At 33.6% G+C, this 25,459-nt stretch overlaps 1 protein-coding gene across 4 annotated transcripts in view; it reads right to left on the bottom strand.

The window, feature by feature from the left end:
- Positions 1–25,459, bottom strand: part of LOC143203544 (uncharacterized) — an 89,604-nt gene that overhangs the window by 17,043 nt on the left and 47,102 nt on the right. The gene's annotated exons all lie outside the window — the stretch shown is intronic.

The following is a 25,459-nucleotide window of genomic DNA, read 5'->3' as shown; positions in this document are numbered from 1 at the left end:
GTGTATTGCTTCCACATTGCTGTGAATTATATGTTTTTAGTTACCCTAACCCTCAAAAGATGCGTGTATACATTTGATGGCTGTCGGATCATTAGTGAAAAAATGGATAAAATGGAATTTCGCGTGTTGATAAAACATTCCTTTTTGAACGGAAAAAATACAGTTGAAGCAAAAACTTGTCTTGATGTCGAGTTTCCGGACACTGCCCCAGGAAAATCAACCATCAAGGATTGGTATGCTAAGTTTAGGCGTGGTGAAACGAGCACCGAAGACGGTGAACGCAGTGGAGGTTGTTACCGACAAAAACATTTAAAAAATCCACAAAATTATATTGAATGACCGTAAATTGAAATTGAATGAAATAGCAGACACTCTAAAGACATCAACTGAACGTGTACATCATATCATTCACGAATATTTGTGTATGAGAAAGCTTTGTGCAAAGTGGGTGCCGCGCGAGCTCATTTTTGACCAAAAACAACGACGAGTGATGAGTGTTTGAAGATGATCAAGCGTAATAAACCCGAGTTTTTACGTCGATATGTGAAAATGGATGAATGGCTCCATCATTTCACTCCGAAGTCCAATCGACAGTCATCCGAGTGAACTGTACACGATGAACCCGCTCCAAAGCGTGGAAAAATGCAACAGTCGGCTGGTAAAGTTATGGCGTCTGTATTTTGGAATGCGCATGGAATAATTTTTATTGACTACCTTGAAAAAGGAAGGACCATCAACAGCGACTATTAGATAGCGTTATTGGACTGGTTGAAGGAGGAAATCGCCGATAAATGGCCGCATATGAAGAAAAAGAAAGTGCTGTTTCACCAAGACTGTGTCACAAGTCACTGAAAACGATGGCAAAAATCCATGAATTGGGCTTCGAATTGCCTCCTCATCCACCGTATTCTCCAGATCTGGCCCTCAGCGACTATTTCCAGTTCTCAGATCTCAAAAGAATGCTCGATGGGAAGAAATTTTCTTCGAATGAAGAGGTGATCGCCCAAACTGAGGCCTATTTTGAAGCAAAGGTCAAATCGTACTATAAAAATGGTATCGAACAGTTGGAGGGTCGCTATAATCACTCTTATTTTAGCTAATTCTGCTTGAGGAATTGCGCGTCCATTAATTGATATAATTATGTTTTTGTGATTTTAACGGAAAGTAAAATTAACATAGACAGATTTGCAGAAATTAAGCTGTATTTTCTAGTCTCTAGTCCATATGTAGATCTTGTTGATCTTGTTGTTGCAATGGATAACAATTATCACTCCATAATCTAACGATAGCAAAGGTTAGTGAAGAAATGAAATTGCGTGAAAACTATATAAAGGACTACAATTTCTTGAGAACAGTAAACCTTCCCGGAAGTTTACGAGACATAAACTCTGAGATCTGATATTTTAGACCAGAACTTTAAGAACAATATGAAAGAAAAATGATTAGATAGCTGTAGTTAAGAACTAGTTGTAATCGATTTTTGATTTTAAAAGGCTTCATTTACGTTTACTGCTACTCACAGTCCTTAAACATCTTTGAACATTGAAGAAGTTAGAAGACGAAGAAGACTTAAAGAAGTTCAAGTTCACCAAATTTCGTCATCATCATAAGTTACCAAGAAAAGTAATGATATTATATTGACAAGAAGGGTAGATTTTCATAACAACGCTAAATCAATGACATAAAACTATGCCAAACATTTCGTTAGGATTACATTTGAAATAGACCAAAGCGCAGTATGTACAAAATCAAATAGATAGGATAGTGACGATGACTATCATAGTTGCAAATGTTTGATCTTTAATCTAATTTATGGCGGAAGACGGTGCTATTTTTCCACATCAGACGAAACTACAGACATATTAAATATACCATCCAATAAACATTTCAATATATATAACTTGGAGATCTTATAAAATAAACCGACGAGGAAAGTTTTAGAAAATAGACTAATAAGATCGCGTCTAGAAATGAGTGGGCATGAAAAGAGCCCCGTTGTTGATACGAGGGCAGTTTGATGAGTCAGTAACTTTTGAATGAAATATAACTTTAACTTAATATATTTAGCATTTTTCCAATTGTTTATTCCTTCCAATTAATAGATTTCCTTAAGGTTCTTAATATAGGCGTTTGTATACGCCATGGCCTCCTTATTCGACTCAAATCTTCTACTTCTACAGGCTTGGAAACAGGAAATAATCTCACGAGGTTAAATGTGGAAAATATAGTGGATGAGGCAGCAATTCGTATTAGCATTGTGACTACAGATGATGTATTGTCTTGATGAAAAAATACTTTTTCTTCACCAAATGCGATCGTTTTTGTTTTAAAATAATACCAAATCTTTCTAAAAGCTAGCTAATTTTCGCTGATGGTACACATACAAAAAACTGTGGTTACCACCAGACACAACTGGGCCTTCTTTGGTACAGATACACTCATAGAACCCTACTATTTTAGTTGTTCTTTGGTCTCTGGTGTTTTATGATGTATTCATGTTTAGAAACGGCACATAAACTAAACATAAGCACTCTATTGAAGTTGCTATCCACTCAGTTGACATTGCGGTTCAGCCACTTCACGTACTTTGATTTTATTGGCGATTTTTAGCCTGATGACCTCACTCAATTGGGCAATCGGGACTTTCGATGATGTTCTTTTTAATGCAAAAGTAATGATTAAAAAGCAAACGAAAAGCTATTTTTCCATTTCTGTTAAAATCGAAAGGCTCTCTGCTCAATCAAATAGTAATTCTCCCTCGTATATATAGTTGATCTTTTTTTTAAGAATCATCTTTTATCATCGAATACTTCTATAGCTATATTTATGGCATATTTATCAATTATTTTTCCATTTTGGGACTTTTGAAATCGATATTTTAGTAAATTTCTGGAATAATCAACAAAAAGCACTGATTAATATAAAAATGCCGAATATAACCTTTTCAAAACTACAATCTTCACAGCTTTTCAGGAGATAATTTCATCCAGTTTGAAAACAAAACATTTCAAACTTTGCAACATTTTAGAGGTTCAATTTGAATTCAATAAGTATAGTTTCTTGATAAACTGTAAAGCAAATATTAAAATATGGACAATGTATGACACTTTTGAATTTTAAAACAAAATTGATTGAATTTTTAGCATCTGTTTGAGAATAACCCAGCCAGATAGTCGGCGATACTTTGTTTATTTTATGTATTTACCCCAATCAGATGTTTGCAAGTTTTCATATTATTAAAATTAGCTAGAAAAAATGGCTTGCAGAAGAAAAAATACATATATTTGTATATATATGTATAAACATTTGTACACAAGGGATGATGTGTTGGCGATGGGAATGTCGAGGTATTTGGGGTACGATTTTCTTCGTCATCTTCTTATTTTCCTGATAGAATAAAATTAAGAATAGTTTTATCATTTAAAATTACATTTTACATTTTTTATAGAGACAACACATTAATGTATCCGCTTTATTTAAAGGTATATTCCAGAAAGTGTTAAGAAAAATATAACATACGCGAAATTTTCATTCTAATATAGATTAAATCAATTCGGGAATAACAAGTATTTAGATTTTCACAAGCAGCTTTTTTAAATTCATAGTATTAACATTGATTAATCCATTTCGAATGTTAATAATTTCAATGAATTTGATGTTTGGAGAAGATAACAGCTGAGAAAAATTGTTTTTGAAGAACTAATAGTATTTGATATGATTCTGGATACATAGTATATCATTATATATTGTAATCGTAAGAGATATTAAGATTTTTCTATTGATTCTAGAGGTACTAATTTCTAATTCATGTCAGATTTCATTATTCATCAAATGCATTTCGTAACGACGCACTGACCGAATATTGCAGGTAATAAATACATTAGTTTGTGTATCAAGAGTTTAAAAAAATGTTGTAAAGAATATTAACGATTATAAAATAGGTTCATAGAATATCAATTCCTCATTCGTTGGTGAGTCGTTAGTTCCCATGTGTGAGACAAGACAGAGTAGAAAGTCATTAAAAATGGACCAATTAAAATACTGGTATAATTATTGTTTTTTAATGTATACTTCAAATGCGAAATATGGACTACAAGATATATTATAAGAATACGTTAACAAATAATGAAAATGAAACTAACTACATACTTTGCAGAGATGGGACACATAGGATAAATAGAAGAGATTATAATTTATTCACAGTAGTTTAGTAAAGCAATATTATCATTTGTCCATGTATCAATAAGTTAATAGATCAATTAATAGTTACAAATTCCCATCTTGTAATATTCCTTTTACTTTATAAACTGTGAAAAAGTGCCCCTATTTTCAATTAATTAATAGTTAACAAATTATGGTCGAATCTGGATCACTGGGCCATCACTCGTAATTATCTATATTATATTAATTATAAACTCCTTGTTTTATTTCCGGAAAATACTGTTCCGCTTTCTCGAACTTATTCAACAGCGTGGTAATATTCTTAGAAGTAGAAGAACTACATTAAACTACACTTCGGGTTTTCAAAAAGAATTTTATCGATATATATCCGGCCACGGGAAACGGCACAAACAAAGAAACGCTTCGGCATTTAATAGTTCCGAGAGCCAAAGTGTATAAACCTATCAATTCCGAATAACTCGAAGGCTTCTCTCGCGAAAAGTTGGACAACAACATTATTAACTCGCCAACTTTCGAAATAACACAACTTCTACCGCGCGCTCCTTCCCATCTTTCCCAGTCGATGTTCTTTCGAGGGAACTCTCGCGTCATACAGAAAATCAAATTTGAAAACAATCTAGGCTCTCGACGGAACTTTTCTACAGCCGCTATTAGGCGGGCCCTTACCGACGTTTACACCGGCACGGTTATTACATCAGTGCAAAGGCGAAAGGGTTTATTGCTCGAGTAATAGACAATATATAATTAGCAAGTTTGGCAACAGTCAGGGCACCATAGTGACGGCAGGGGAAGGTCGAATAGGTGAACAGAAGCCATTCCCACTTGTGCTCAAGACCGTTTACAGGTTTCAATGTAATAGTTCGAAATATGGTGTCGACATACGACTGTAAATTAATTTTCAAGGATTAATATAACCGCAGAGAAAATATAGATCTAACAAGTCAATTGAAAAGTTCCCGGCCTATCATAGTAAAACACATTTTTTCGGCAAAATTAATTTTTTTATTCGACATAATTCCCTTCAAGGGTAATATACTGATTATAGCGACCCTTCAACTTTTCGATACAATTTTTGTAATACGTTTTGTCCTTTGATTCAAAAATCGGCCTCAGTTTCGGCGATCACATCTTAATTCGACGAAAATTCCCGACGGAGCAATTCGAAGTCAAATTCACGGATTTTTCCCATCGTTTTCACTGACTTGTGACATATTTTTGGATTAAAGAAGTTTAGAAATTCTGTCAATGAAACGTGACGTCAGGGCGTGCCGCGCCTGCTTGGTAAACTTTATCAAAGAACCACTCAAATGTCTGTATTGAAAAATCTTTTTCTTACAAGAGCTTATGTTGGAGATTTAAACTTACCAATCAAATTACTTGAATGGGCGATTATAAACCCATCTAAATATTGGACATTGTGAAACTTTTCTCCACAGACCACTACTGAGTTTTTTATTATTCTATGTAATAACTTATGCTATTTATACCAGCTGATTCGGTGAACTTTGTACCGCCTAAGAAGTAAGATCAATAAAAAGGTAAATAAAATACAAAGAAGTTACTTATACATAAATATATATGTACCACGTTTAAATGGTATCCACTTTCTAATTTCTAAAACATCAATAGATCGTTAGAATGATAACTGTCTTGGATCATTTGTACTGTGTTCTTTCTGCCTTGTATAGATATATCTCGACGTTTAAATAGGTCGCCAGTTTTCTCGAGACTTCGGTGTGTGTGCCCCTCTGGTTCATATATCAATACATTTTCCTTTTTTTTAAATCTTTATGGAAATTTGCCCAAGTACATATTTTTTATTATTTAATTATTGCATTGTTACCAGTCATTTCCAACTAACCTACAATTTATCTTTATGATAACTTAAATCTAGGTATATAACTAGGAGGACCCATCGGCCCTATCTAAGTATCTGGCGAAATAATGTTTATATATGTCACTGCTATTTTTATTAACTGCACCTCACTACATAACACTACACAAGATCAGATGGTTTGATTCTTCTGAGTCTGTGCGTGTCCTGCTCTGGAGATATCCAAAACTTGCAATACTTCAATATTTTTATGAGAATGGAGGCTTTCCTCATGCCCCATTACAATTCTCTTGATTTCTTGACTGACTGTGGGTATCTGAAGGTCTCGACGTAGGTAGCCAGTCTTGTAGTATTTGGGTGCGTCCACAATACTTCTTAAGACTTCCAATTGGCCAATACATTTTCCTATATTTCAATTCCAGTTCTTTTTTTTTCTTCTTTATATGTTCCTTCTGAGATATTTAGCGTTGTTGGTATATGGAATGATAGTATTATTTAATGTTATTGAATTACTTTCGTTAATTTTTATTTTGCAAGCTCGTATCTAACTATTGAAATTTTCACTTGCCTGTTGAAATTTTCGGGTGACTTCTTTACTATTGTGTCCGACAGTTATAACCGCTGTATCATCAGCAAATGTAGCCGTCGTAATATTCTCCATTTGTGGTATATCACAAGTGTAGCGTAGATAAAACATTAAAGCTTCTTTTATTATAGAGTAAGCTTCTTCTTGTTTAACTCTAAACATTCTGACGATTTTAGTAGTTCGATGTGTTGTTTTTGTAACATGTTCTGTAGTTTATTAACAAGGCCTTTATCCCAAACCCTATTAAAGGCTCGTGCTACGCAAGAACAATATAAGATAGTTATACTATCAATGCATCATAAATTTAAAAAGATTCACTTAATACACAGCGTTCCATAAAGGGAATGAAGCTGCTCCACTGCCCTTATACCTCATTAAATACTTGCACAAAAATACAATATCGATAATTAAATATCCTGAAATTACATTGAAATAAGTTTAAATAAACATTACTGTATTCAATATGTGACAATGATGTTTCATACCTGGACTATATTAGCACATTCTCCATGTCGTTTATTTTGATTAGAAACGGTAATTCGCTAACCGATTGACCTGAATCGTAACATTTGCGTTATTGATTTGAAAGATGGCACTGTAAAACGGCAATATGTCCCCCTATCAGTACAATCCCGCACCCCACCACCCTTTCCGTCCTACCAAGTATTTTTTTCGTCGTAGTTCGAAACAGAAGTAATCCAGCTCAGACCTGTCAACAACATCAGTTGACAAAAGTTAATTTCGTCTTTTGACTGGGAGCTTGACTTAAACAGATATACATATACATATATATATATATATATATATATATATATATCTGTATATATATGTATATATATACAGGGTGTGTTCGCAAAATTTAAATATTTGTTTTAAAACAACAATTTTCTGTTAGCCGACTGTTATTGTCTCTTATTATTGACAAATATTCTAATTCTTTAATTATTTTATATTTTAATAATTAATATAAGTTCATCATATTCAAAGTCCTCATAACAGTCCTTAGCGAGCCCTCTTATTTCTTGACATCTTCTTCAACAACTTGGATTATATTTTTTATTTATTGTATCATTTTTAAATCATCAGTCTATTTTAGTTTTGGGATATTAATATAACTTCTTAGTTGTCTATATTTACACAATGAGTCATGAGTTAAATATTAGAATTAGCGTTGGGAACTATCGACTGTAAACAGTCGAAACAGTTGATAGTTCCAAAACAGTCGAAACCGTAGATAGTCAAAAAACTGACTGTTTTGTTTTCAATTCGTGATGTCGGACGAAGATGTACGAATAGTTTCCTGTATAAGTTGTGAGGGAGGAAAGGACGGAGATAATTGCTTGGAGCAGTTAATTTTATATGTGGTTATATTTTCCAACGGTAGTATAAGCGAGAGGGAGATGTATAAATTCCTTCACGAACTAACTTTAAAAAAGGAAAGGAAAAAATAATTACTGAATACTATTATAATAATAATACATAACATGCAATTTATAATTTAATTTTAAACGAAGTAAAATTACTTTTATATTTGATTGTTCTTTGGATCTGTAAAAAGAAATGGAATTTTTCTATGAAATGGAATAATACCCCAACAGATACAAATTTTATTGTATTCCAATGTGTTAATTGCTATTTTTCGATAATATACTATAGACAATATAAAAGAAATTAAACAAAACCTAAAAACTAAAGGTGCACAAAAACCAAAAATATTATATAAAAATTAAAAATAAACCTATAATAATCATAGAAAGAAAACTAATCCATGACATAATTAAAAATGATCTGGATGAAATGATATAAAATGCTTTATTTATTATTGAACGAAAATATCTTTTAACAAAAATCAAAAGAGTAATAGAAATATTACATATTATTGCCATAAGAACCGTCAAAATATTTTATTATCTATCTATTACATTAACAATCTTGAAAAATATTGTACCAAAATGCTATAATATTAATATACAATATATTGTTATTTACAAAAACTACAAAAAAAATCATAAAATTACATATATTACATATAAAACTTTGTAAGCATAAATTGGGTACATTTTTGTCAACATCGCGGCTGGGACAACCGAGCCAGAACGTTAAAAATCAGTCGCATGAAACTAGTAGAACCAAAAATAGTAACTAAAAGTACGACTAAAAAGTAGATAGTAAAATGTAGTCATTATAGTTCTCAACACTAAATCTGATTCTGAAAGATATCTGATTTGTATGGGTTTTCAGAGACAATATTCTCAATATCCCATAATATGTTTTTATAAAGCAGGACCCAGTTCAGTTAGTCTAGTGTTTTAAAGACTATGGTAAGAACTGCGATATTTACTCTACATTACTCTACAGTATTGGGTTCCTGCGTGAGAGGGAAGTCTTTAATTGTTCTCTGACAGATATACGGGAGAAGAACATATGGAATATGGTAGTGCTTGGAGAAACATGCTAATCATAGTAAGAGCATCATTACTGAGGATGCCAACATCTGCATTCGCAGTAAAATGACCAGATATTTGAATGCCAATTTATTGAATATCACGATATTGTCCCCCAAATATTGACAGATCCTCCCTCATGTTTGACTGTAGATGTAGGCAGTTTTGATCGTAGGTATCCTTTGAGGTTCTTCACATATATAACCCGAAAGCCGTTTGCAGGAAACAATGTAAACGATGATTCATCAAACCATATAACCTTAGTTCAATCATCAAGTTTCCAGGGTTTTGGATGGTTGTCCCGTTTCTTTCTTCAGCTTAATGTTGGTTTTTGTTACAAAGGTTGTTAGCCTTATGGAGGTCACGTCGTATTGTTTTATCAGAACTGTATTACTCAAGTAAGTAGTTTTATATTGTCTAGCCACAATTCTTTTTAATGTTCGTCAGTTTCTGTCAGTTAACTTTGGGTATTGCCCAATATTTGTCTTGTCTTGTATATGTTATCGTTACCGTGGATATCATCGCTCGTGAAACATCTGATAAAGTCTAAGAGATTACACGTTTCACCGGTCGCTTGTTTTAACCTTGGTAGAATAAAGAGAGAATTGCATGATGCTATATTATATAATTATATGGTGATATATTATTTTGTCTATATCGTGTGTTTGCTGTTGAGAATGCTAGTAGTTGTGGATAAGTTAAAGTGGTTTTTGCTCAGTTGGTAAGTGTAAGTCGTGTACTGAGGTAGTCTTCTTTTTTCATCCATCTGTAAAAATCATAATGTGTCTAGGGCAGTCTCTTCGCACATGCTGTTAAACATTTTTTAGTTTTGGAGTTATTGCAATAGTCTTTAAACATTAACTTATCTTTTATAAGTCCATCATTGTAGTATGAAGGTATGATTTTAGTTATTTTAAGTGAACAGAAGCTGAATTTTACAGTACACTATCGTGAGTAGTTGATACTGATGACGTAGCGAGAATTTGTTAAAGATGCCCAACTAGATTGCTTGCTATTACTTTAAACGATATTTTGGGTATGTATAACAGTAAAAATAGAACGTAGAAACTAGGCATAACGTGATGGTGAAGCTGTCATAGCTATTGCAAATAAATGGGCTTTATACGATAAAATTTTGTATTATTTTGTATTATATATTTTTCATTTATATTACTTTACTGCTTATTGTGAAGTTACTTATATATTATTTTTTTAGAAATGTGGATTTCTGTTAGAAATACCACCGCCAACGAAGTGGCCATTACAGAATTCCGTAAACAAAATTTGAGGTTTAGACTGTAACTGAATCCAAATGATCAAAAATTGAATATAGCTTTTTGACGTCAATGCCACACGCATCGATAAAAGCGGGCGCTGCGATAAACCATATCAAATAAATCCGGCAATAATAATTAGATTTTTTCCGGTTCAATTTTTAATGAAAACGCCCACGCCGCCTACTAGATCCACATACTTACTTTATACAATTTATCATAAGTAAGCAGAAATTTCTGGTCGTTTTATTTCTTTAGTCCATTCTATAGGCTATTGATGGATGAAAAAATAACAAACAAACTTTTTAAAAGCCAAAAATAATTCTTCTATATAGCTCTCTCTCTCATATATAAATTATTTTAAAAAATGATTCGAAATTTTTGAAAACCATTTTAACCAGCGTTGAGAAACGTAGCATATATATGTGAACTTCTTCATCCTCAATTTCAGTTACTAATATCTTATGTCACAGATAAACATTTTATGAGAAAACAAGGCCATAAACATACTTATAACTGTATTGGGTCCAGTATTGTATCTCCTGTATATAGTTGATATATCAACCACAAAGAATACTACTGTAACTAGATATGTCTATGACATACTAATATTCAACAATAGCATTAAATCACAACTATGGCTGAAAAAATAGCCATTCAGAGTCAAAGAAACAAAAGTTACTCATGTAACTTTTAATCTGTGTAGGGGAACATTATCACTATTGAATAACTTTGAACGCCTTTAGGCAGATTATGCTAAATTATAATATTATAATATTAAATATTTGATGAAATTAAAATATAAAGAAATTATTATATACGAATCAATACATAGACTATGGGGTACTGTTAGCAAGTCTTGTTGCGACTTAATTACATTTATATAAGTTTAAAAAAATTGTTTAGTCTTAAGATTAAGAATTCTTATTAATATTATTGTTATTATTATTATTATTATATTGAACCTAATGGTTCAAGGCGGGCAGTATGTTGCGACGCATTTTTAATTATTAATGGTTAACAGTCGTGTACATTTAAATTTACGTTAATTGTAGAATTATTTCGGTTGTATAGTTAACGGGTCTAATTTATTAGACCTTTAACTGATGTTCCTAATATTTATGACATGGGAAAATAATTATGGCTTGATACAAAACACAACATCGTCTTGTATTGAACGTCTGTCAGCGTAAGAAGTTCCTAGCTAGGAAGAGTGTTTTCCACCCCAACAATCTCAACGAATCGGGGTACAGGAAAGGGTTTCTTGGGCCAGCTTTGTCCACCAACACCAAGAACCCGAGGGAGGAGCTTCAGCGATAAAACACTGTGCATCAACAACGAGACCACAGAATTTGCGTCGACAATGAAGGAAAAAGTTGGAATGAGAAGAAGAAAGTATTGAATTCATTGATGAAGATATCGAATTGATTGAAGAAGATATTGAGTTGGTTGAAGAAGGTATTGAGTTGATTTGATTGAAGGAAGAATTGAATTTTTTTTTGTTCTGGCCTAAAAACCAGGCGGTGGAATGCATGACGCATACCTGGTCGCGGAGACTTGCCCTGGAGTGACAAGTTGGACCGGGTTATGTGGGACTGCCTCTGGGCTTACCAATACACTAAACCGAAACCGCCTCACAGTTGACCCCTGTGGATCACTACTGCTACTGCATTAAATTTGGGGATATGGCACCCGCTGATCGGGCAGCCGTTATTGGGCACGAGGGCCAGGCGATTCTATTGATTCGCGAACCTGAGTTAACACACAACTGGATACTGTTGTATGGTGGCAAAAGTTATGACTCTAGCGACGGATGAGGTCGTTTCAGCCTGGAAAAGGGGGGAGCTTGGCGGTGACGCGGTGCTAAGCTCCCAGCATGTCGACCAGCTCGCGAACAAGCGCGTTTTCAGAAGAACTTGAGCTGAGTTGTTGTTTATGAAATGATTGAGATATGAAGTGCTTGATTTCTGGAGTGTCAGTTTCCCTATGAATTTGATTATTTCTGAGAAACCATGAAGCGTTTAATATTCTCCTGAGGAGCTTATTTTGGAAAACTTGAAGCCGTTTGACCTGGTTGGGTGTAACAAACTTGAAGTAGACATTAGATCCGTAGAGATGGGATGAGATGGGAAGTCTGCTAGAAGGGCAGATCAGAGAAGATAGCAGGTTTGCTATCCCCGAACCTTTTTGGAGTGCTTTCTGGATTTGGGAATGCCAACCGAACCGCCGGTCGAAGTGAAGACCTAGGTACGTGACGTTATCCAGCCATGGAATTATTGCGGTGTCGATCTTAAGTGGCGAGAACGGAAGAATTGAAACGAGTATTAATTGAAGAAAACATTGAGAGCAGTATGGTTAGAAGAATTGAAGAGAATAATGTTAACCAACCAAGCGCAACCATTGGAATTCCTGTCTACAATAGCCAAGCCAAGTGTGTTTGTGTTAAGTACTTCTAGTGTTACTGCAACTCGATGCGCTTCTTAATCAGCTAAGTGTGCGACATGATAGTGAAACGTGTGGACTAAAACCCTTAATGCCATCCGATTTGACTAAAAAACATGTATAGACTTGAGAGTAAGATTAGGAATAAGATATTTTACGTAGGAAATGACTTAATGGAGTTCAATGCTGCTAACCGAAAAAGTTAGATAATAAGAACTTGAAACATCATTCCAAAAAAAGTTCTTGGAAATACCGCCATTAATTTATAAAATTTATTATAAGTAAAAACATATGTACAAATGTATAAAAAGCAAATCATATACCTGATAATTATGACAATTTTTAATCAAGCAAATTAATAATAATATAATCCCCATGATTGTGAAAACATAAATAAAAAATGATCAATATTTATAGAACACTTTCATATGACTATAAATAATCTACTCTAGATATAAAGGTTGTGCCATGAATTTTGAAAAATATTAAACACGATCGATAGATTTAAAGTTCGAGTGTTTCGACTTTTTTAAATGTGCTCTCGAGTTTATTTTGGCACTGTGCATAATGCATCAGTTTTACAATTAGTTAATGGCCGAAATATGTTCTAGAACATAAATATGAATGGACATATAATACAATATAAAAATATAGGCCAAACTCTAAAACGTCCAGTTCGACTAAAATTAAATTTTTCGAGAGGTTACTGACCAGCTAGATAGGTAAATCATACGACGACCTAAATAACATGTCGCAGCATCGCTCCTCTTCTTTATTTTACAAAAAGAAATCTCGAAGTTAATAACTATCCTGTGTATAGGGGATATTCGATCTTATCGATATAAAATATCTGTTAGGAATAAAAATTACTTTTAAAAGACTTTTTTTTAGTTTGACACTATATTGTGAAAAATCAGTATGACGTATTTTATTCAAAGTATAGTCCATCGATAGCCACTACTTTTTCCATCTCGAAAGAACGATGTATCTTTTGACAGCATCCAGGAATCGACTCATTTTTTTGTATCTTTATAAGAGGTGAAGCGCTGCTCATATTTGCTGCACTATTTTAACGTTTCCAAAAATGTTTTCACTCTCACTCAATGTTTTTTCGTGTGTGAATAACATTGTCGTGTTTTTGCTCATATTCCGATCGTTCTTCCCACAGTGCTGGACACTAATGCATCAGTTGTAGTCGATAGCGATCCCCATTCCTTAAATCCTCGTTGTTCATGGCTGTACAGAACTCTATCTATCTTTGATGTTAAAAGCAAGAAAAGTTAAACTTCATTATGAAGTTGGTTATAAATATACCGGATGAGATTTAATACAAAATGACACCATCCGTTGTAAATCCTTTAAAACTAAGTTATAGGCCTGATATTTTATTATAAGTTGAATTATAATTTAATTAATAATATACTTAATGAAATACGATTCTTTCGTGACCAAAGTTCGAATGGTTTGAATTGTACGATAGAGCGGAGATGAATATTATATAACTTGTATTTTGTGAAGGTGTCTCATTAATTTATAATTTTCGTTGATCGTTTAATGAAGTAACTAAAGCAGATGCTGTTTTATTACAAGGGTAGGTTGATAAGTCGCTGACTATTTGAATTTCCCGCACAGTAATGTTTAAATGCATGACTTTTTAATTAATTTTTGTGTGCTAATTGATCATAATTTTGGACAAAAAAAAAACTTTATCGAAACTTTATTTATTTAACTTTATCGATTTTATTATACCGAATTATCAATTTCAATGCTTAAGAACTGGTTAAGAGTTCATTGTGGTCCTGTTAGTACGAATGAAAGTACGTGACGTGGTAAAGGCTCTAGACTTTAAGTTTACATATCCTTCAGGTTTAGGCCACTGTGACTATTTTCTGTTTCTAAGCCTGAATAAATTGCTGGATAATACGAAATTTGAGACGAATGAAGAGGTCATCACTGACACAAACGCCTACTTTGAAGGCCTGGACAAAACCTATTATTTGGAAAGAATGAAAAACTTGGAAAAAAGATTATAATAAATGAATTGATTGTTAAAAGGTTGTTATGTTGATAAACAAACGCTTTCTTGCTGAAAAAATATCTTGCATTTAAGTCACTGATTTATCAAACTGTCCATTGTATTTCTGTACTTTGGTTTCACTGTAGTAAACACTGAACAGCCATGGGTACCGAAATTATTTTGCATTGCGTGCAGAATAAAGCTGTACTAGTGGTCAGTTATTGAGAATGTATATTTTTCATTTTCTGCGCTTACGTTATATTGTTATGGAGGGAATAGAAGAAGGATGTAGATGATGCTACTTTTGCTTGATGAATGTCGTCGTATAAATGTAAAAAAATAACACAGTATAAATATCCTGACGTATCATCAGTGTTGAAGCCAGTACCAGGTACGGATATTGATCCATTGTCAATTTGCCCAGGTACAAGTGCAAAAAATGCCTTAAGAACTTCGTCGTCATCATTGGCGAGCAACGAAAGCCATTTCATTGTGGAAAAATCATTTAGTTTCGCAAGCGAACTTAGTGATCTGATACGCAAATTGAATTTATCGAAGAGAGCAAAGTTGTTCAGTATCACGGTTGCAGGAGTAGAAGTATATTCACCCTAAAACACAAGTCGCTCTATACAGTAATACAAATAACGTAATTTTACTGTTAAAAAAAAAGAAAATGACAAGTGTTTCTGCAAAGTTGTTGTTGGACTTATTAAGAACTTTGTCTAAAGTGCTCAATTACGAAGGACTGACTTTACTGTACTTAACAAAGTTGTTTCAAAAATAGCCATATGCAAAAATCAAAGAACGATTTTTTGTGGGACCTGATATTCGAAAAATAATATCGTAAAGTTTAGAAAATATTTAACACTTTATGCAGAAGTGTTGTTCACTACTTGCTCGGTAACCATGAATCACTGGATTACAATCACGTAATCGACAATTTGCTGCAAAATTACCACAAGATTGGAATGTCTCTCAAAATATATTTTCTGCATTCACATCTTAGTTTTTTTCCCAGAAAACTTGAGCGACACAAGCGACGAGTAATGAAAGTGGCTATACCAAGACTTAGCGAAAATCGAAAGGCGATATCAAGGTTTTTTTTGATCAAGACATCGACTAGGAGCGATTTTTGTTGGGTCCTAATGCGTGAAACCCAACCAACAAAACATAAGACTCAGTCAACCTCTGTTGATTTCTAATTTATACTTTTTTACTCAATAAATCGTTATTAATGGTCAAAAATAGTAAAATAATGAATTTATTGAATATATCGAAAACTAGAACCAATTTTATTTTATCAACCACCAACTTTTAAAACTGGTCTTTTTTCACATACGATATTTTCCCTAACAACATTTGCTTAAATGAACACTAATAAACAGAAAAATCTACAAGTTATATTCTTACAAGTTCGGTGAAAAAGAAGTCTCAAGAACCCCACGAGGTTAAAGCCGTACATAGTTGTGTTATAAGTTACGAACGATCAGTACATACATATTAATCCGTATTTACTGACAATCTACGTCCTTTCCTGCTCGAAGTGTTTAGCTGTCAGCCAACCAATCAACGGTATCATAACGTTTATTTTATTGTCTGCGTCAGAAACGTCGAAAGTTTCCACACAGTAGTCCAACGGCGGCGGCGAGGACGACGACGCGCTGCATTTATTATTCACGCCGTATTTTTTTCAGCTATTTTTAACGACACCAGATTGTTGTGACACGTCGAGAGCTTAATACGTTTACTTAATCCGTATATTCGGGATAACGAAATTTCTTTAACAATACCCATTATTTTTCTTGGCAGCGATCTCGAAAATCGTCTTTAATCGTTTCAACGGTACGAGAGAACAGCGTAAAGTAAACATAGATGGGTGTATAACGGCGATTTGTCTGATGTCGGTCGTATTGTCTAATTGAAATTGGTTCACGTTTATAAATACATCAATAAAAATAATCGAACAAAATATATTGAAGCACATTGTTAACTACTGGTGATATATTTTTTAATATTATTTAACTATTACATTGTTACTAGTCGTTTCCGCCTAACGTTATGATAAGTTAAATCTAAGTACATAACTTGGAGGACCCATCGGCTCTGTCTTAGTCTCTGGTGTAATGATTTTTATTTATTAATACTGCTATTTTTCTATTAAATGTACCTCACTACACAACACTACAGAAGATCAGATCAGTTCAATATTCTCATGAGAATGGGGTCTTTCCTCATGCCCCCTTGCAATTCTCTTGATTTCTTGACTGACTGTGGGTATCTGAAGGTCTCGATGTAGGTAGTCAGTCCTGTAGTATTTGGGTGCGCCCACAATACTTCTCAGGACTTTGTTCTGAAATATTTGTATATTGTTTATGTTACTCTTTGCAGAACATCCCCATAATTGAACTCCGTATGTCCATATAGATTTCAGTATTTGCTTATATAATTGCAATCTATTATGTAATGATAATTGTGATTTCCTTTCAATTAGCCAATACATTTTACAATATTTCAATTCCAGTTTTTTTCTATTATTCTTTATATGTTCCTTATAGCGAAGCTTTGCATCAAGATTCATTTCGAGATATATAGCGTTGTTGCTATATGGAATGATAGTATTATTCAATGTTATTGGTGCTTGAACGGTCTGATTGTAGGCGAACTGCACATGCACAGATTTACTTTCGTTAATTTTTATTTTCCAAGCTTGTGTCCCTTTATTTGTATTGTCACTTGCCTGTTGTAATTTTCGTGTGGCTTCTTCATTATTATCTCCGACAGCTATAATCGCAATACCATTAGCAAATGTACCCATCGTAATATTCTCCATTTGTGGTATATCACAAGTGTAGAGTAGATACAGCATTGGCCCCAGTACACTTCCTTGTTTTACACCTGCTTTAGATTCTTTTATTGTAGAGTAAGCTTCTTCTTGCTTGACTCTAAATATTCTGGTTATAATGTACGATTTTAGTAGTTCGGTATGTTGTTTTGGTAACATTTTCTCTAGTTTATGAACAAGGCCTTTATGGCAAACCTTACCAAAGGCTCGTACTGTATCTAAGAATATATCTGAGCATACCTTTTTACTTTCGTAGGCGTTTTCAATAACAACTGTTATTCTGTGGACCTGGTCAATTGTAGAATGATTGTCAATAAATCCAAACTGGTGTTTTGGTATTAGGTTTTTTCTTGCTATAATCAGTTTTATTCTTTTCAACAGTAGTTTTTCAAAAAATCTTAGATATTACTGACAGCAGTGATATAGGTTTATAACGCTTCGGACATCACATTTCTTTAATTTAATATTTTTATAATTTGAATTAACGGAAACTATAATCCCTGCTATTAAGAATCTTAAAGACAAGAAACACTTTAAAAATCTAGAACGAGAAAAAATATAGGTCGAGTGAGACGTAACACCATCAACCGAACCCTATTTTAACTAAATTTAATTTTAATTTTCCTCGGTTCTGACCTATATTTCGACGTATTGTTGTAAACTGAAATCGCCTCTCTCTATCTCGGAGAAAATGTGTTTGTATTATTGACGAATATGAGAAGCTTTTCCTGCTTTTATTCGAATGTTTTGTGGAGCTCGGGTCGACACGATCCGGTCGATGTTATTTTTGTTTCTTATGTAAAATACGAGATGAATTAACCACGCCATGAGTCAGTAAACTCTCGCAGAACGATTTAATTTTAGCGAAACTACTTTCTTCCAGTGTGACCTATATTTTTAAGGTTTTGTCTTGGTGGAATGTATATTTATTACAACAGACATATCCTGCATTTCGAGATTCTATTTTTTAGATAAAAGCATCTTTTTATTGTGGATGATCTTTTGAGATGTGTAGACGAATAATATTAACTGAAGGATTTTATTTATTAACCAGGATCCTTGCACGGTTTTATTCCGTATCTCTGAAAGCCAGTTTAGGTCCTATTAGAACATCTGGCTCACCAACCATCTATATCAATAGTTAAATCAAATACTCCAAATTCAAAACGCCAATTTACAACGGATTCATATATCGTTTCTTTCAACTAACTTTTTACTCTTCAAATTTGTTCACTGAACTTGTAGGAATAGAGCTATTAGTAATTTTGAAAGCGTTTAATTTGTTAGTGTATTTAGGCGACTCTTACGAAAATATTTAAAAAAATATCTTCAACGAATAAGACCTAACCAGAAGTCTTACTTAAATATTGTTGTTTAGTTTAACTGCTAACTGAACACTACCACTACCATTCTTTCCTCATGCTCAGAACAGATAGACCATATCCTATCCACATGAGTATCTTTATTTTCTGTTAAAAGATGCTTTATAGTACTTATTTTTTGATAAAATAATTATATATCATCCCCGCATTTATGAATCATAGATAATAACCTAATACCAACACACTAGTTTGGGTTTATTAACAAGCACTCAATAATTGACCAGGTCCACAGAATAACAGATGTTATTGAAAAAGCCTACGAAAGTGAAAAAGTATGCTCGGCTATATTCGGTAAGGTTTGGCATGAAGGCCCTGTTCATAAACTACAGAAAATGTTACCAAAACAACACACCGAACTATTAAAATCATACATTACAACCAGAATGATTAGAGTCAAACAAGAAGAAGCTTACTCTAGAATAAAAGAAGCTAAAGCAGGTGTACCACAAGGAAATGTACTGGAATCAGTGTTTTATCTACTTTACACTTGCGATATACCACAAATGGAAAATCACGATGGCTACATTTGCTGATGATACTGCGATTATAGCTGTCGGAGACAATAGTGAAGAAGCCTCACGAAAACTACAACAGGCAAGTGACACTATAAATAATTGGACACAAGCTTGGAAAATAAGAATTAATGAAAATAAATCTGTACATGTGCAGTTCACCTATAAACCGACCGTACAAGCACCAATAACATTAATTAACACTATCATTCCATATAGCAACAACGCTAAAAATCTCGGAATGAATCTCGATGCAAAACTTCACTGGAAGGAACATACAAAGAAGAAAAGAAAAGAACTGGAACTGAAATATAGGAAAATGTACTGGCTAATTGGAAGAAGATCACAATTATCAGTACATAATAAATTGCAAATATTGAAACCTATATGGACATATGGAGTTCAATTATGGGGATGTTCTGCAAAGAGTAACATAAATAAAGCACAAATTTTTCAGAACAAAGTCCTGAGAGGTATTGTGGGTGCACCCAAATACTATAGGACTGATTACCTACATCGAGACCTTCAGATACTCACAGTCAGTCAAGAAATCAAGAGAATTGCAAGGGGACATGAGGAAAGACTCCATTCTCCACAGACTCAAAAGAATCAAACCATCTGATCTTGTGTAGTGTTGTGTAGTGAGGTGCATAAACATTATTTCACCAGAGACTGAGTTAGGGCCGATCGGTCCTCCTTCTTATATATATAGATTTAAGTCAGCATAAAGACAAATTGTAGGTTAGACGGAAACGACTAGTAACAATTAAATAATAATAAAAAAACCCGCATTATAGAAAATATCTTTAGATTCCTAAAGTACATGATACTTCTAGAACTGTATCTAGATTACTTTCATCTTTTACAGCTTTACAATTTTAATTGTCTTTCTTATATTGTTTATTGATCGTTTATATTATCTGCAACTTGTTATGAACTAAACATTGTTTTTACTTGGTAAGTATTTATTAATTTCTATTATTATTTCTGTTTTCCTCTATAGAGCTGTTGATGATTATCTCTGATCGACTGTGGTATGCATAGAGCTGGATGGCGAGCTCAAAGGTAAATAATATGTTGAAAAGAAACGAACAGAACTTTTTAGAATGTACAACAAATTACTATATAAACAAATGTTGAAGCCATTGTGGACCTATTAGTACAAATATGGGGTTGTAAAGAGAAATTCAAAATTAAAATGTTCTTCGCAGCATTGCTAACACACCATTGTATATTAGAAATAAGGATATCTACATAGATATAAATGTACTAACGGCCAGAAAAAATAAATTAAACATTGTTTTTATTTTGGAAATTGTCTATTACATCTTTCTGCTCACACAGGCCATAGACAGCATTAAAAGCATCACATAAAAATATCAATACACTAGATATACCATTAAATTAGATATAACTCAACTAGTCAACTTTATCTTTAATTAGCTGTTGGTAATTATTCTGTTATTAAAGTTATCGATGTATAATATTTTATGATGTTTTTGACATACTGACTGTTTACTGTACAAGGTCTGCATTAGCCTGGGTCCAGTTAAAGGCTACTCATTTCTTTGCATATATGTTTGTTAGAGGATATATTTCTATTTAATGTAATTGTACAAGTTTGTCACATGTGTTTTAAAAATTCGTGTTAAAAACTAGACGATGATCTACAATTTGGCTAATAAAAACTTATGAAAGATTGACCTATATATTCATGCAATTTTCATTAATGCAAATATAACAGAAAGTCTCTACAACATGAATATATTCAAAATTTATTCACTTTCTCACCAATTTATATTTGTGATTTAGATTTATATTATAAGTTGTACAATAGATCAATTACTGAGATGATCTACTACATGTCAGGATAGTCATATTATATAACTGAAATCATATAATAATACTTATTACCCACGGGCAGTTTGTTGACGTTCTAGGAGATCACAGGAATCTGAACGAAAATACTCAGAAAAAACGAACGAATTCAAGATTGGTTTGCATACTACTAATACAACAAAAATAAACTCCACTTTTATTTTGCGGGCGCACAAAAAAGTTCTCGACTCAAGAAGCTTGGCGTATGATGATAATTAAAGAGAAACATTTTAGATTAATTCCTATTTTTACATTATTTTTTTCTCTTTATCTATTTTTTTTCTGGCCTAAAAACCAGGCGGTGGAATGCATGACGCATACCTGGTCGCGGAGACTTGCCCTGGAGTGACAAGTTGGACCGGGTTATGTGGGACTGCCTCTGGGGTTACCAATACACTAAACCGAAACCGCCTCACAGTTGACCCCTGTGGATCACTACTGCTAGTGCATTAAATTTGGGGATATGGCACCCGCTGATCGGGCAGCCGTTATTGGGCACGAGGGCTCGGCGATTCTATTGATTCGCGAACCTGAGTTAACACACAACTGGGTACTGTTGTATGGGGGCAAAAGTTATGACTGTAGCGACGGATGAGGTCGTTTCAGCCTGGAAAAGGGGGGAGCTTGGCGGTGACGCGGTGCTAAGCTCCCAGTATGTCGACCAGCTCGCGAACAAGCGCGTTTTCAGAAGAACTTGAGCTGAGTTGTTGTTTGTGGAATGATTGAGATATGAAGTGCTTGATTTCTGGAGTGTCAGCTTTCCTATGAATTTGATTATTTCTGACAAACCATGGAGCGTTTAATATTCTCCTGAGGAGCTTATTTTGGAAAACTTGAAGCCGTTTGACCTGGTTGGTTGTAACAAACTTGAAGTAGACATTAGATCCGTAGAGGAGTACGGACCGAATTTTTGTAAAATAAGCATTTGATGGAGATGGGAAGTCTGCTAAAAGGGCAGATCAGAGAAGATAGCAGGTTTGCTATCCCCGATCTCTTTATCTATTATAATTACAATTGCATTTAATCGCTTGCATTATATATGCTTATGTTTAATTTATTAATATATCGTTGGTTTTTATTTTTATTTATAATTAATCCTTTTGCCTTCAATCATTCAATCTTAGAGAGAGATATAATATGACTATCCAGAGAGAGAGACAGCCATTTTACGATTTTACCATTTTACTACTGAAAGTATCACTTTATAGAAATGTCGTACTATAGCATATATTTGTTATTGATTCCTCAAATCTTGCAAATATCAGATTTGATAGAGAAACTGCTTCGATTTCTCTTTCTATTTAGTAAAAGAAACTTGAGTTATATGATATTTTAATGGACACCGACAACAAACATTTTTATCTAGAACTCAACGCTTCACAAACAATTAATGCAAAGGAAATATTTATGGAGCTATTCGTATAAATCTTAACTTGACGCGATGCATGTGAATCGAAACTGATTCGATTCCGTGTCGTCGCCGTCGCTTGATCGTTAATAGGGAGCCGAATAAACAGAAATAACATCAAATGGCGAGCGCGAGTGACTGATGGCGTCACATGTCGCCGAAAATAAGCGCCGGATCTTTTAAATCATGCGAGATAAATGGACGAGAAACGAACTGATTTCTTCCCTTTTCATTCGTCTCGTTAGCTTCTTTCAAAAGTCAACTTCACGCGGAAATACTCCTCTATCGGAAACTTACGTAAACCGTTCGATAGGATACGCTGACTGGCTGAGTCGGTTGACTGTTCGTGTTTATTAATTTTTTCTGAACGTCTCGTAGCAGTGCAAATAACCAGGGTTCTATTTAAAAAAATATATTTTTCAGTTTTTAAAGTTAAACTTGGTTGAATTTTAAGTAACGAACATGAAAAAAGATACTCAGCAGTTCAGATGTCTGAACAATATAACCATAGAGGATAACGTCTTCCTCCTTATCACTGCATAGGCAATTGAATCGAATTGTTATAAGACGTGACAAGGACTGACTACAATAGACATACAGATCGAGAAAAATATGTTGATACAAGAGTTATTTGGATATGTAGAAATGATTGTCTACAATTCGGTTTGGATGAACTCTATCAGATAAATAGAGGAAGAAGAAATTGACAAATGGTGAATTGTGAATGAAGAATGGCTCAATATTTGATTCACTGTGAAAGGCCCATTGAAAGACATTTTCTGGATATTATGATTCAATGTTGACAATAGCAAGACAGAATAGAAACAACCAAAGGTGATTATATAATTTATATGAAAAGGTTTGAAAGATGTACGTGCATAGATATATATATATATATATATATATATATATATATATATATATATATATATATATATAATATATATATATATATATATATATATATATATATATATATATATATATATATATATATATATATATATATATATATATATATATATATATATATATATATTTGAGCATTGGGTTAAAATGTTAAAATCAATGCATTAGGGAGAATGCAGTGATTAAATCTAATTTTACCAAGAAAAAATAGTAACGGAAAATAGTACAGGTAGTAACGGAAGAAACCAAGGAGAAATATAGTAATATAAGAATAACTGATTGACAAGAAAACACAGCGACGAAGGAAACAAGAACTAAACATAATGAAAATAAAATACATTACTTAGTTGAACAATTATAATATTATAATTAGGCGGATTAATCCTCCAGTGGATACCATAGGTAGTTTAGAAAATCGCGACAACATCGCGACGTTTCAACGCGACAAATTGGGATGACGTAGCTCACTGATACTTTGGATAGACTATATTTGTATTTCAAGTGTGCATTTTAATTGAAAGTAATTCAAATACTGTCCAACCCTCATTATTATCGATGTTTTTTTACTGAATACGATAGCAGGACTGAAACTGACGCATTTTTACGTTTTCTTGTAATTAATTCAACACCTCATGTACTAGCGGAAGGTAATTTTGATAATCCACGCTGGGAAATATCGTGATTTCATGTCCAGGTCATCGTCAAAGGTGTAACACAAACAATTCCAGGTCAAGGGAACGCACATACGTTTGTTTCATGCGTTATATAGGCCAACCTCGTCAAACATGCCGTGACAGTCATTATAAAACACCGCTGGATTTTTTCCCAGAAACAATTTACGTATGTGACGGAGTTTTTTCTGAAGCTCCGCGTGTGGAAGAATCGATGTTTTTTCGAGAATTTCCCGTACATACGACATCGGCCCCGATAAAACGGTAACTACGTCCGTTATGGATTTGTAAACGTTGTTACGGTCTGGAATTCGGAAATTTATTGGCCAGAGATAGGGTTCGGTGTCGTTTATTGGCTATGAAACGTCGTAATTTCATCGGATTTAAGTGAACACTCCGATACCGCAACTAGGGCGCGTTATAAACTATCGGGCTTCCTGATTTCGGGCGAGATGAGGTAAATGGTAGGTGGCGAGATTGATTGTTAATTGTTTTTGTTAAGCTCCGTCGCTTCAGAACGAATAAACCTTCTATTTCGGTAGCGTATATAGATAATCTAACGCACGACAATCACTATTGTTCAATATTCTCCTCAATACAGATTTCGTGAACTTTTTTTTTATACAGAGGAGTAGTTCAAGGAAAGAGAGCAGTACCACAGTGATGATAAGCGAGAGTGCAGAAAATAAATGGGAAAATTACTGGTAGAGATCAAAGAAAAACATGAAGAAGTCTAATAGTGGTATACGCACCAGGACAAGACAATACAATTTTTAATAAAGAAAATTTATGAGTAATGGAAGACTAGAACCATAAGAAAGTCAAACAATATAAAAGGGACGTAAATATGTTAGTAGAAAGAAGAAACAGGAGAGAGACTGTGAACACACATTTTTCAATTATTTGAGAGATAACTGTTACCATGGAAAGTATCCCTAGAAAACTTTAGGATATGCAGCTGTTTGAAGGATATAAGTCATCACTTCAATTACTGTTAGGAAACATAGAATATAAGTACTATAAATATAACCCACAAAGAAGTCCAATGCAACTTACTCACATTGATTTTGAAAGAATA

The sequence above is a fragment of the Rhynchophorus ferrugineus genome, unplaced genomic scaffold (assembly GCF_030347505.1).
Source record: "Rhynchophorus ferrugineus isolate W39M unplaced genomic scaffold, kcgeb_rfMv2 rfM10, whole genome shotgun sequence".
In the NCBI taxonomy this organism is placed as follows: domain Eukaryota; kingdom Metazoa; phylum Arthropoda; class Insecta; order Coleoptera; family Curculionidae; genus Rhynchophorus; species Rhynchophorus ferrugineus.
Note: the sequence above shows the minus strand (reverse complement) of the source record. Positions and strands in the feature narration are given on the sequence as shown.